Here is a 15,436-nt window from a genome sequence, read left to right as displayed (position 1 = left end):
AATCATTAAGAAAACAATTGACCACCATTAAGAAGACTGGGTCAAATACTTTAGCAAGCTCTCTCTGAAAAAGGAAAAATGTAAATAATCAGCAAACTTGTAGAAAGATGCCCAACCTCATTTGTAATGAGAAAAATGAAAATTAAAACCACAATGGGATACTCTTCTACACCCATCAGAATGACTAAAATCAGCAAGACTAACAATAGGGGCATTAAGGAAGTAAACCAGAAATGAGATCACAGCCCCAGCCTTGATTGCTGCCTGTGAGAGACCCAGCTCCGGAGGACACAACCAATGGGAACTGTCAAAGACTGCTGGTGAGAGTGTAACTTGATCCAACCGCTTAGGAAAACAGTTTTGATCCAGCAGTCCCACTCCTAGGAATATAACCAATGGAAATGCATGGACTTGTGCATCAAGATACATTTTCTAAAGATGCCTTTAGCAGTAAAATTCTAAATTACCCCAAACTGGAAGCAAACCAAAAGCCCTTTAACGGTATAGTAGGTAAGTATATTAAGCTATGTTTGCTCAACAAAATGCTACACAGTAATGAAAAGAAAAACTGCATCTCCTGCAACAGTTCGGGAAAATCTTATAAAGTTGAGCAAAAGAGAGCAGACTCTCACCTCTTTCTTCCACAGTATACTGTAATGCAGCGATTTTCAATCTTTTATGTCTCATGGCACACAAACTAATTACTAAAATCCGGTGGCACACCAAAAATATATATATTATGCTTTCTACAGATCTGACAAAAAAAAAAAAGGTATAATTTTGATCCATTCACATCGGATGGCTATTGTGTTGGCTGTTGAAATATTTTTATTTGACATTCTAAGGGAAAAGATATCAGTGCACCTGACTAAATAGTCAGGTATTGCATGTTTTAAAAATTCTTACATCACACTGCTTGGAAATCACTGCTATAATGGTTACTTTGGAGAGGGGAGGAGGGACAATGATTGGAATGGGACAGAGGGAAGTAGAGTATCTGATGTGTTGGCTTTACTCATTGACTTGTTCTAGTTGCATATTATATTTATCAATAAAAACATTTTAAAATTTTAATGTAAGACAAAAATCTTTTTTATTTGTAATTGACTGTTTTCATTCTTCATGTTGGCTAACAAGAGTACTAGAACTGAATCTGAGGTTCAGTTCTAGCAATTATGCCAACCACTGAGACCAAATAATTTTGTTCTTCCTCAGTTCTTGGCTTTCAACTATTTCCCTTGCCATGATTGTTTTTAATCTACATATTTTTAAACCATTATTTAGTTTTATATGTTTATAACTGGATATGACTGCTTGGGAGGTTACATCTCTTAGAATTCAAATGAACTACTTAAACCTCCAGTTTTCTAAATTAATAGGTGTACTGTTATTTCTCTTGGGGGTTTCTCCTAACTCTCAACGGCTCAAGAATCCCAGAAGCAAAAAAAATAAAGTAAAATGTCCACTATAACACTTTATTTAGTAGATGGCACCATAGCTGTCTAAAAGACTTAATTCACCCTGAAAAATACCCAGCTCACACTTACAAACAGTTAAAAGAAGTTTGAATAATTTTATAATGCCTGTAGGAGTAATAACCATGTGGTAATCCTTTAAAGCATATTAATACTGCAAATAAAATAACAGTGAATAATTTCCCATAACTGTGCAAATTCTCTAATACCCAAGTAACCATTGTAAAAAGGAACAAATTGAGTCCAAAGAACAGACGTGTGTTTTTACCTTAGCACACCCAGGATGGCTATAATTATAACCATTATGTGGTAGGAAACTATCATAAGTTTTCGCTTGAAAGTTACTTAATTCACGCAATCTGTTACAGTTCTAATGTAGTTCAAATTAAATGTGCTTCCTGAATATAACTCCTGAATAAGTACCGTACAATTAACTCCTTGATAAAATGTTTTTAATAAACAAAAGTAGTCTTGTAAAAAATTTGAATGGAATACGATTAAAAACGTCAAAACTTAGCATTTCTAGGCATTTGAATAATATGTACATGTAAGTAAGTTTTAATACAATGAAAAACATTTTAATAAATCAAAGTTAAACTCTTATTTGTTTACTTGCAGAAATTATTCATAAACTTGACAGTGTTTATTAAGCAAAAAATTGAGACATTGAGAACGTGTGGTTAAGGAGCTTTTTTGTGGAGTGATTGCCTTGTCACTTACATTACAATGATGCTATCTGTTGGATGGATGGCTAATTGTGAGAAGTGTTTGTTTCAAGAAAAAAAAATAATAGAAATCATAATGTGCAGTTTTGTAGCACAGTCTGTGTACAGAGCCCGGCTTCAGCTCTAAATCTATCAGGATATAATTGGCAGGATGTGAGCAGGCAACAAAATGAGTAGAGCATTTTTTACAGTCTTGTCACCATGTGTCTAAAATATACCCCGAAGTGCACCTGGCTAAGTACTGGGCCCATTTTTCCTCAGTCCTGACCTACAAGCAATTGTTACTAAAATCACCCACCACGCGTATCCCTCTTCTGATGGAACTGCTCTAGCAAGAGCTTCAACTGCTTACATGACTTAGGTGCCACCAGGTAAAACTGAGTGGACCAGTGGTGGGCACCTGACTTTGGAAACCAACCTATAGGTTGGCTTTCCACCTGACTGTCACAAAAGATACATGGAAACAATTCTGTTTCCTCTTACAGATCTGAAGTAAGAATTTGCTAGAGAACCTTGTGCAAGACCATGGGGGCCAGAAACTAGGAGGAAGCCTACTTACTGGTAGTGGGACCGGAAGCGGCAGTTACACTGACAGAGAGCCATTGAAGTGAACATCTACAGGCTCCATACACCTGGAAACCCAACAGCCGTTCAGCTCCAGTGTCCCTAAGCCAGGTTCTACTGTAGATGCAATCATTTCCTTTTCTCTTCCAAGGCAAATCCTTTATAGTAAATTTTCTTTCCTTGAGCTAATACCAGTTAGTCTGTATTCCTTATGAAAGCTGAACTAAACAAAGCTTGGGATCAAAGTTTATGGTCTAATTGTTTCTCAGTTTTTATTGGAAGGCACCAGTGGGAAACAGCGAAATATCAGCTGCAAAAATGCTTTTGTTTTAAATGCTGGTTGCCAAGCACGATGCCAAAGCCATTCTTAAAGACAAGATGATTATTGTAAACTTTGGCAAAATCACAGTTATAAACGATTTGAGCAGTGTTTACAATAAATTAAAGGAATATTATTTTGGAAAAGTTCAAGATAGAATATAGCAGAATCCCATTTAAAGATGGAGTTGGGAGCTACAATATTTTGATGATTCATTTGAAAGTGAAACAATTTATAGCGGGCACTGGCTGTCATCTGAAATTACCTTTTCTTTTCTTTTTCAAGCATTTCGTGGCTCACTATTTTTATAAAGACCTAAAATTATAGAAAACGTGGACTGTGTTTGTTTCACTTTCCAGCCCATACTCCAGGGATGACATTTCAACTTTTGTTTTACCACTTTCCACAATGTTTTCATCTTCTCAACCTGCTAATACAGTTTCCAGCTGGCCTCAAATTTTGCTTCAGCCATGCCATTGCGTCTTCAGCTCCTATACCTGAGCTACTGAGTTTGTTGGAGAGGTTCCCAACTGAGCTACCATGAACCTCTAGTCACCAGATGAGCTTCCAATGGCACATGACAAAGCGTCACTGATCAGCAGAACGCATGCTTCCTTCCATCTTCTAAAGTGGAGTCCAAATTCCCACCACTTTCTGTGTAAGAATAAAGACCATGACAATAGTGCAGATTTCAATGACTAAGATAGGCTTATGTTAAATCTTACCTAAAATTTCATAATGGAATAAATAAGATTTGCAATGTTTTAGAAGTCACTGTACAAATATACTTCTTGAAATCATAATCAAGATACTGAACATATCCATTATCCCCAAAAGTTTCCTTGTGCCCCTTTATATTACTTTTGTTTGTAATATGTAAGTTTATGTAATTTACTCTTGATTAACGGCTGTGGTTAATAATCAAGTCTTAAAAGCTAGAATGAGCTGGCTACAGGACATCACTGAGTTTCTTTCTTTCTTGATTTTAGAGAGAAAGGAGGGAAAGCGAAAGAGAGATAGAAACATTGATGAAGAGAAACATTGATCAGCTGCCTCCTGCATGCCCCTTACTGGGGATCAAGCCTGCAACCCCAGCATGTGCCCCGACCAGTAATCCAGCCATCAAACTGGTGACCTCTTGGTGCGAGGGATAATGTTCATCCAACTAAACCACACCCACCAGGGCCACCACTGAGTTTCTTACCTTTCATTACCCTTCCCCAAGTTTAAGTAACCTCAGTTCCTACAACGTCTTTTCATCTTACCTATTTTTCAGACTTTTCATTAATTTGAAGCCTCTTAATTCAGTGATTGAGTTCAAAACTGGAACCAGAAAGTCCTACGCTATAGGTTAAAGGCTTGAAAATGAAGCCAGGCAGTGAATGGTAAGGAAAAAACAAAAAGCCTGGGACAATTTGGTAGGGCTGAGAAATTAGAAAGTTGCTGGGAAAGGGAACTCTATGGTTGGAAGGGACTCTTTTAAACTGAATGTCTATTGGAAGATCAGTCTGTGGATATTGGTAGGAAGAAGGAAGCAAAGTGGGTTACTCATTTCTGAAGTGGGCATATTTTTTGCACACTGTACTTTCTTAGAAGTACCACTAATTAAATTCACCCCCACTGATCATTTCAGGTACCAACCCCCATGGGGCCTGTATCTACTCAGGATTAATGGCTGTGAATGTCATGGAGGTAATTTGCAAAGACATCTTTCTTTGCTGCTTTAAGAAACCTTGGGGGGGGGGGATCTGAGCAGCCCTAAAGTGTCTTATTTCGGGTTAATAACTTTCTTTTTCTTGGCTGTGATGGAATCTAGTCATCGTCTATATGTTTTTGCTTTTATGAATACTAGGAAGATGGCCTGATTTTAAAGATAGTCTTTGTAGGAGGAGTGGGAAGAGATAAACCAAGGAACTTGAAAATATGAATATACGCACAACCAATCCACAGGGACATTGAGCTGGGAAAGGCAGGAGGGGGTGAGAGCGGGAAGGAGGGGGCGTCAATGGGGAAAAGGGGGCAACATCTGTAATACTTTCAGCAATGAACAAAAGATTGTCTTTGACTTCTTCAAGCAGCAGTATTCGTATCATTTACTCTGTCACCACATTTGTAACTTAAAACACTGCTACACTATACCTGAGACTGTTACAGATTTCTTTATTTTGCAGTAAAAATAAAGCCTTGAAATTTTTATAATTGTTAATAGTGTTTAAGCTAGCTTAGCCAACTGCACGCTGAGGGATGCTTGGATTGTCCTAGACACACATGGTTCTTTTGGTGAGTGATTATTCATACAGAATGCTCTGGCCAGAGCTGAAAATGGCTTTTGATTGTTTAGGAATGAAATTACCGCATTTAAAACATATTAAAGTTTTAAATAACATTTTAGATCAATTTGAATGTAAAAAATATATAGGAAAGAAGTTAGTTTAATTGCAAAATCTATATTACAGAACTAACTCGGCTCATATTAATTCAGTTCCTAGCATAAGAAAATTTTCCTTTCAACAGGGCTTTTCATGTCTTTCAGACTATTGGAAAAAATGATTGGTGTATTTCATAGGAAGGTAAAGAACTCTTTTGGCTTTGGTCTAGTATCAATAATCTGGGTACAGTGCTGGGGAAAACTGGGCCCTGGGAGTTGTCATCTCATTGGCGAGATATGTGTGGAAAACACAGGTCCCTTTATTCTGCTGTTGAACTCTTTTCCTAACCCATTCCCATGGCTTCTCAGTGCCTCCAGGCAGCCCCTCTTCTCCTCTTCACGTTTCCAGACCCTCCATGTCCTAACACCTCGATATTCAAAATGTAGTGTGGGGAAGAGCAGCCTGGGTATCATCGGGTAGCTTGTTAGAAATACAGAACCTTGAGCCTGCCTGTCCCAGACCTACTGAATCAGAATCGGCAATGCCTACGCGGTGCCCAGGTCACTCATGACCACAGGAAAGCTCCAGGGACAATCCTCTGCAGGGCCTTGCCCTAAGAATTTGGTTCCCAATGACTGGTGCCTCGTTTCTCTGAAGTCTTATCTTACCTCCAGTCCATTCTGTACACTTTAGCACTGGATTGTGTAATCTTGTATTTCTCACCAATTGTTTGGACACAGGCGAATCTCATTTCACTGGCAATATGGTGACCTCCTAGGTCAGGGACTAGCAACATTCTGTGAAAGGACATGTGATGCATATTTTCCACTTTGCCCACCACTTGCTATCTCTGCTGTCTCTTTGCATATTCTTTTATGACTTGTTTACTCTTTAAAAATGTAAAAACTGCCTGGCCGGTGTGGTTCAGTGGTTGAGCGTAGACCCATGCACCAAGAGGTTGCTGGTTGGATTCCCGTTCAGAGTGCATGCCCAGGTTGAGGGCCTGATCCCCAGTGGGGGGCATGCAGGAGGTGGCCAGTCGATGTTCTCTCTCATTGATGTTTCTATCTCTCTCTTCCTCTTCCTCTCTCTCTAAAATCAATAAAGACATTTAATAAATGTAAAAACCATTTTAGCTGGAAAGTTGTACAAAATTGGACTCCAGGCTACATTAGGTTCATGGTCAGTGGTTTGCCCAGCCCAGCCCTAGATGGCAGGGCCAGTCCCAAATGCTGGGTTCTTGGCACAGTGCTGTCTGTTAACCGAGGTTTGTAAGTCACGCTTATTATTCAATGGTCTGTTACAGTCGTTACATATTCCCTCTGCCTTATGTTCCAAGCATTACGAGGTAAGATTGAGGAAAAGTTATGAAAAATTGTCCTTATATTAATAAAAAGAAATATTTACATACTTTAGAAAGAAGCTATTAATAAGAATGGAAGGTTTCAAATAACCTCATATATAGTTTTTCTTTTCTTATGGATGCCAAGACATCAAAATAAACCACGAGTCTCCACTTGGCAAGAGTATAATTATAATCTTTAATGTTTCATTAAGATCATATTTGCAGAGAGATTTTGGTATTTATTCCAACTCAATACGCGTATATAAATAACAAAAAGAGTAAAGGTAATATGCCACAGTACTAAATTTAAATTTTTTATTACAATATCTATTTTGTGACTTGACCATAGTATTATTCTTTAGTCTCTAATTGCTTGTTAGATTGCAACTTAATATCATCATGAGCTATCGCTTGGGCTTAATTTATGTGTCCAACAGGATTAGTTCCTCAATTTCATTAATATTTAGAGAATTAAAATAGTGTAACCAGAGAGGAATGAAAAAATGTTCTAGGAAAAGCTGCAACATAATACATATCTCACTCTCTCACATACGCGCTCGCACGTGCACACGCTGACCTGTGTTACTGCTCCAGGCAATGTTGGGAGAGAGATGGGTTTTCTGTTTAGGCTGATATTTTGTGGAATTTTTTTTTTTTTTTTACCCTTATAAGAAAACCAGTAATAAATGTATTTTAAGATCAGAAAACAATGTAGTTTTCCTGGTAGGAAAGACCAAAAAACATTACTGTTATAAATCCTATAGATTGTTTTTTTCATTGGTATCAAAAGAACTGGACTGTGTTTGAAGAACTGAATTTAACTAAGGCCACACAGAGCATATTTAAAATTGTGAAAACATTTGCTATTAATATGACAAATAATTTTTCTTAAGTCATTGTTTATCTACAGAGAAAGAGATTATATAGTAACCAAGATTTAAAAGTAGATTATTTTCAATATTAGGTTTTACTTGATGCCTTTACAACAAGAGGACCTTTAATTTACATAACAGCTGATCTACAAATAATCAACTAAAATACCATCATTTTGTTTGGTTTCCCATAATATTTTTTCTGTGGTTCCACTGGAGGTTTTCCGAATTTTATTTTATTTCTGTGTATTTTTCCTTCTCTGAGTTATTTTTAATAATCTCAGAACACCATGTACTGCCTTGAGAAATTCACTGTAAACCAAGTGTAGTTGATGTAGTTGACCTCACCTTCCAGAAACATTGAAAGATCTTGGTCATTTTCAGAGACTGCCCCTTTTCAGGCATCTGCTAGGTTTCCTGAGAGTAAACACGTTATGCTTTTCCTGCTTGGCTTGGAGAAAGTTGCTCTGAAATGCATCCAAGGCTCTCAATTAAGTCTTCACAGAAAGTCTGATCTGGGGGAATCGTTCACTCAAGATGATGGTGAAGGTAGTAGAGTTCAGAGAGGAAATTTCAGAGGTCAAAGTTCATAGCTCCACCTTCTAGTTATTGGAATTGTGTTTGGAAAATTCAACCCCCCCCCCCTTTACACATGCACATGAATGTGTAGGTCCCCTGAAGATGTGGTCTTGCAACCTTGATCTAACAAGGTGGAGAAGAGCAGAGAAGAAGCTGGTTTAATCCTGTTGCTATGTTGGGGCCTCTGGAGTCATGGCAGAGATGCAGCTTGCTTCAGTTCCTGCTTGCACACAGCACGCTATTTCTCTGTATGTAGAGGGACCATAGCATTGAACGCCCGAACTAGAACACTTCTAGTAGTGAAAAGAAATGCCATTAACAATTTCAGCAGAAAAGAGGTATATATCAGGGATATTTGGTTAATGGGTTAATGGGGAATGTTGAAGAATAAATGAGCATGCCCCACTGGTACAGCTCAGTGGTTGAGTGTCGTCCCATGCACCAGGAAGTTGCTGGTTCAATTCCCAGTCAGGGCATGTGCCCAGATTGTGAGTTCGATCCCCAGTGGGGAGCATGCAGGAGGCAGCCGATCGATGTTTCTCTCTCATTGCTGTTTCTGTCTCGCTCTTCCTCTCCCTTCCTCTTTCTGAAATCAATAAAAAATTGTTTGTTTTTTAAAAAAGAATTAATGAACCTGGCCAGTGTGGCTCAGTGGTTGAGTGTCAACCCATGCACCAAGAGGTTGCCAGTTCAATACCAGGGCAGGGCACATGCCCAGGTTGTGGGCCAGATCCCTAGTGGGGGGCATGCAGGAGGCAGCCAATCGATATTCTCTCTCATCAATGTTTCTGTCTCTCCCCATCTTCCTTCCTCTCTCTCTAAAATCAATAAAGAAAAAAAAATTTTTTTTAAAGAATGAATGAACAACCTCCAAGTTTTTATTTTATTTTTTTATCCTCACCCGAGGACATTTTTCCATTTTTTGTACAGAGTGGGAGGGAGAGAGAGGAGGAGAGAGAGAGAGAAACATCGATGTGAAAGGGACACATCGAGTGGCTGCCACCTGCATGACCAACCAGGGCCGGGGACAAACTGCAACCAAGGCACATGCCCTTAGCAGAACCGAACCCGGGTCTCTCTGGACCGCAGGCGGGCGCTCTAACTGCTGAGCCAAACTGGCCAGGGCTCCAAGTTTTTATTAATGAGCTCTCAAAGGCCCTAGATCCCCAGACTTGAGAAGGAGGTGATATAGCAGAATATTGACTTTAAAGAAACACACCTGGTTCACACCCTAGTTTATCACTTATCACTTGTGATCTTGGACAAAGTTCCTAATTTCCCTGTCTCTCAGTTTTCTGTTTATAAATGGTAATAACAATCCCTACACCCCAAGATTGTTTTGAGGATTAAAGAGATGAGGTATGTATACATTTAGCATGGTATCTGGCATAGAACAAGTACTTGGTAAATAATTATATTTTTAGTTTTTGTCCCTACTTAACCAATATAAGAATAATGATGTAGCTACAGTCAAGGTGGAAAGGGGTCTTTCGGACTTCTTGTTTCATACTTGCATTGGGCTTCCAAGACAGTTCTAATTAGGGGTTCCTTTTTAGGTAAAAATAAAGAAATGTGTATGTCTTTAAGTACTCATTCAGCAAGCACTATTTGGAGGCAGTTTGTAAGCGAGGCACTAGCTACACCATGTGATACCATCATTAGCAAAAAAATAAATACAGAAATAAAAATGCTAAAATCTCTGCCTTCATGAAGTTTACAGTTCAGAAAGTAAAACATATTAACCCCCAAGCCCCACGGAAGTGTTAGAAAAGTCAAGGTTCAGCCAGAGAAGTAGAACCAGTAACAGATATCTAGTAAGATATTTATTACTCATTTGTGTTGGCTAGTTAGGCATAGCTGAAATCTGTAAGGCAGGCTACGGGAAGGGGCAGGCTGGAATCTCTCAGGCATGGGCTGAAGATGATATCCACACACACATTTCTTCTTTAGAGAAACCTCACTTTGGCTTTTAAAGCATCTCAATAGAGGGAATCAGGTCTAACCCAGATTATCTAGGATAATCTCTCTTAAATTCAACTGATTATGGATTTAATCATATCTACAAAGTATCTTCCAAGCTACTCCTAGGTTAGTGTTTGAATGAATAACAGGGATTGTAGCCAAGTGGACACATCAAAAAGATCATTAAAATATAAAATTACAGCCCTGGCCAGTTTGGCTCAGCAGTTAGAGCATCAGCTTGTGGACCAGAGAGTCCTGGGATTGGTTCCTTCTAAGGGCACACACCTTGGTTGCAGTTCATTCCTGGCCCTGGTTGTGGTTGTGTGGGTAGCAGCCAGTTGATGTATCTCTCTCACATCAATGTTTCTCTCTCTCTTCCTCCCTCTCTTCCTCTCGCTCTATCTGAAGATAAATGCAAAAATGTCCTCGGGTGAGGATAAAAATTAATTAATTAATTAATGAAATTACAATCATGGAACATATTATAAAGAAGAGGTACGTGGTATTAGAAGATTGAATAAGAAGGGAAAAGTTGACTTAAACATGGAAGCCAGGCAGGCCTTGGCCCCTACATTGTGCATTTGTTGCCTGGCCCAGTACTTTGTAAATACTTGGGAGTTATGGGCCTGGTCGAATTTACAGGTTGGCTAAGACTTGATGGTTGCACACACTGACTATTGTCTTAAAGAGAATAATTTGCTTCATTTATATGGACCCATGTTATCTTCCAAGTGAGCCAGGCCAAAATAAATCTCCCTTTCAAATGGTTCCGAGAATGTTTTTCGCCTTTATGTAAACATAGGCAAACCCACACTCTATCATCAACACGAAGTTTGTCCCGCCTTCCAAAAAGCATTTCAAGATTTCCTGAAATCGAATCAACTTTCGTGTAATTAAGAACTTAATGTTAGACTTTCGGTTCTTGACAAAACCTCTTGAAAAGGTAATACCTTTATCCCTGGCATTGATAAAATAACTCTGACTGCAGAAGACTCTCTTCACGTGGGACGTCGACAGCCTGTGGTGCCAGTGTAGTCTGGTGGAGAACACAATGAGTCTCAGTGCTGTGTGTAGTACAGCTTCCATCTTCATGGTAGAAGCAAAAATAAATGTGTGGTTAATCACTGCAGGCACTCCGTCTGCACTTTCGGTGCCCAGATGTTTCGTCCAATTGAAGTTTTGCTCAGCAAATAAACTTTTTTTTCCCTTTCTCGCTATTTCAAAGGTGCTGGTAGCCTTTAGAGTTTTCAACTAGTGTTCATAAACTGGGAAATTTTCTTGGGCGACATCAGTGTGGATATACTGGATAAAAACCAGGAGCTGGCTGCAGAGAGATGTCAGGATCAAACTGCATCCTGACTATAAAGAGAATAACTGTTAATTCATCCATATCTTGCTTCAAAACAGGAAGTCAGCAATTCTGGAGTGGATGAAACCATTTGTCAAAGGCACTGCCTCATTTATTTCTTCTTGTTGAAGCGTCCAAGACACGGCCAGCACCATCATTTCCAGGGCACGCGGCTCTACTGAGGTCTTCGTAGATGGCGAGTCTTTTTTTATTTTGATCGGATTTGAGGTAAACAAATCTGGAGGATGCTTTTGACAAGGCTCGGTTGTTAGAATGAATCTAAGTTTTGTTCAAGTTCTAGTCTTTGCATGTTGAACTTCCGTTTTAGACAAAGATCAGTACTGATGTGTTACTAGGATGGACGGCTGTTAGTTGTCGCATCAGCCTTATAATCCTCAGGTTTGTGTAATAGGAATGTGATGCTTTTCCTTGGGTACTCTGCTTTGGTCTTGAGACCACATTGAGGCCAGAGTCAGCAATTTGTCCTATTCAAAAGAATGCAATTTTAATTAAATAATTTATTATTTTTTTTATTCCAATAGAGCGGGAGGGAGAGAGAGAAGAGAGAGAGAAACATCGACGTGAAAGGGACACATTGAGTGGCTGCCATCCCTACGACCAACCAGGGCCAGGGACCAACTGCAACCAAAGTACATGTGCCCTTAGCGGGAACCGAACCCGGGCCTCTGTGGATCGCAGGCCGACGCTCTAACCGCTGAGCCAAACCGGCCAGGGCTTAATTTATTTTTTAAATTGATTTTAGAGAGGAAGGGAGAGGGAGAGATAGAAACATTGATGAGAGAGAACATCACTTGGCCTCTTCCTGCATGCTCCCTACTAGAGATTTGGCCCACAACCTGGGCATGTGCCCTGACTGGGAATCGAACCAGCGACCTCTTGGTGCATGGGGTGATGCTCAACCACTGAGCCACATGGGCCGGGAAACAATTCTAATTTTTAAATCATTGTCAAACAAGACTCCATTTATGGGTCTTTTTCTTCACTCTGCTCACTCTGTTTTCCCTAGCAATTAGGCTATTTATTTTCTATTGCATTGTCCACCTCACAAAACAACACCAGAATTCTGCCCAGCCAGACACTTCGAAGGAAGCACAGATCAGAGCGCAGCTGCAAAAGCGGGTGTGTTGCGGATCACCGTTGCTCTTCTCTCTGAGAGAGCACTATTTTTAACAAGGAAATAAGGAATAAACCAAAAAAGAGAAAGTCTTCAGGTTCAGGACACTGACGATCTAAATCGGTACTGAGGTGAAGGGAATTCCTAGGACAATTAGGAAGTGATGACAAGATATTACTGAAGCGATTAATTTCTACTCTTGATAAAAGCAGAATAAAATCTCTCAGGAGGGAAGACTTCAAAAAAAAAAAAAGCATTGAAAGAGAGATATTTCTTTCTGGTGAAAAATTACCTTGACTACTAGCATGTGTGTGGACACTTAGCAATAAGTGTAAGGAAAAACTGAACAAGTGAAAACAGACAGGTATCTAAGATGCCAGGTGGCTGAAACAAGGCTTTCCAATCATGGCAAAGGGCAAAGGCTGGCAAATCCTTTTCCCCAGAATAAATATAAACTTGACAAAAAAAAAAATCAGGGCTCTGAAAATCACACAAAGGCAAACAACAAAATGAGACTTAAAAAATGTTGCTGGACTGCTGGTCAGGAGCCACTGTTGCTGGGGGCTGAAGCCATTCAGTGCTTCAGCCCCGTAGGCAGGGGTTTGTAAGAGGGTGGGGCTCGCCTTAATGCCATCAGCTTTGCTGTTGAAGGGGCTGGCTTGATTTAGAGTGGAGGCCAACCACCACCCCCAGCACTATTGCCAGTAACAGCAGCAGTCTTAGTAGGAAAAGTATATTGAAAGCTCTGTCATGTGAGCCTGAGGTTGTAATTCTGGTTGACATGAGTGGCAGATCCGTGAAGTAACCAGAAATTTAGCAGGTGGATTTTCAAAAATATTAACCATCAAAGAGCTTGCTAGCCCAGTCGGTGTGGCTCAGTGGTTGAGCATCGACCCATGCACCAAGAGGTCGCCAGTTTCATTCCCGGTCAGAGCAAGTGCCCAGGTTGTGGGCCTGATCCGTAGTGGGAGGCATGCAGGAGCCAGCCAATTGATGTTCTCTCTCATCAATGTTTCTATTTCTCTCTCCTTCTCCCTTCCTCTCTAAAAATCAATAAAGAAAAAAAAATTTAAAAAAGAAAAAGAGCCAGCTAATGTCTTCCCACATGACTGGCTGACTGGGAAGCCACATGTATATACAGATATAAACCAAAATTAATTTTATTGGGTTTACACAAAGAAGATCTGAAAGAGCATGATAGAGTGTGAAACAGGGTCAAAGAGTCAAATTTGGCTGTGATCCCAAACCACAGACAGATCTATGAGCAGTATGTATGCCTTACTGACTTCAGGTGTCTGCGTACAACATCTGGCCAGCCACGAGTTGACCGCTAAGCTATACTTATTATGTTGACCCTGAATCTAGCATGGCCAAGAAAAAAAGAGAGAAGATACAAATCAGTAAAAAGCAGGAACATCACTACCAACTCTAATATTATCAACAACATTATGTAGAAAAAGTATTATTATTATTTTATTAATCTCCACCTGAAGACATGCTTAGAAAGAGAGAGAGAGACACCAATCGGTTGCCTTTCATACCTGCCTGGACTAAGGATCTGACCTGGAATCACTGGTGACCTTTCAGTGCACAGGACGATGCTCAACCAACTGAGCCACTCCGACCAGGCTATGTCAACAAGTTAGAAAACCTAGATGAAGCAGACAATTTCCTAAAATGACACAAACTACTGAAATTGACTCAAGAAGAAATAGAAAATCTGACTAGGCAAACAAGTAAAGAAATTAAATCAGCAATTAAAAATCCACAAAGAAAAGCCCAGGACCCAATATCTTCACTAGCGGATTCTATCAATCATGTAAGTAGGAAATAATAGCAACCTTCCACAACTTCTGTCAGAAAACAGAGGAAAAGAAGATAATTCCCAATACTATGAGGCCAGTATTATCCTGACACTAAAATCTCATAAATTTGGCTCAAGAAAAGAAAACTATAAACAAACAAAACAGGGCAGAACCCATAGATTCAGAGAATAAGCTGAGGGTTGCCAAAGATGAGTGGAAAAACATAGCAAAGGAAAAATCTACAGATCAATGTCTCCCTTTAATATAGATACAAAGCCCTCAAAAATTAGCATATGATATCCAGCAACACATCAAAAAGGTACACGTGGTCAAGTGGGATTTATCACAAAAATGCAAGGTGATTTTAACATCTGAAAAGAAATTAATGTAATACACCATATTAATAGAAAAAAAGGATAAAAACCACATGATCATCTCAAAAAACATAAAGAAAACAAAATATTATTAAAACAATCAGCACCCATGAATGATAAAAACTCAACAAGCTGGGAATGACAGGCAACTTTCTTAACGTACTAAAGGGCGTCTACAAAACTGTACAGCTAACACTACCTAATTGTGAAAAACTCAGTGCTTTGTCCCTAAGATTAAGAATATGGCAAAAGTGTCTGTTCTCACCCATTCTATTGACCACTGCCCTGGAGGCTCTAGCCAGTACAGTAAGGTAAGACAAAGAAATTAAGAGCATACAAATTAAAAAGGAAGAAGTAAAACTGCCGTTTTTGATGATAACATGACCCTAAGTAGAGAAGCTTCTAAAAAAAATGTAAAAATACTAGAATTAATGGATGAGTTCAAGGTCACAGGAGACAAGATAAATATGCAAAAATGAGTTATTTTTCCATATTCTAGCAATAAACCATTGGAAAATGAAAGTTTTATTTCTCAATAAAGGCAATAAACAGAATAAATAAGGC

Source organism: Molossus molossus, unplaced genomic scaffold (genome assembly GCF_014108415.1).
Source record: "Molossus molossus isolate mMolMol1 unplaced genomic scaffold, mMolMol1.p scaffold_m16_p_15, whole genome shotgun sequence".
Classification (NCBI taxonomy): domain Eukaryota; kingdom Metazoa; phylum Chordata; class Mammalia; order Chiroptera; family Molossidae; genus Molossus; species Molossus molossus.
The sequence above is the reverse complement of the archived record's forward strand: the minus strand, read 5'-3'. Positions refer to the sequence as shown.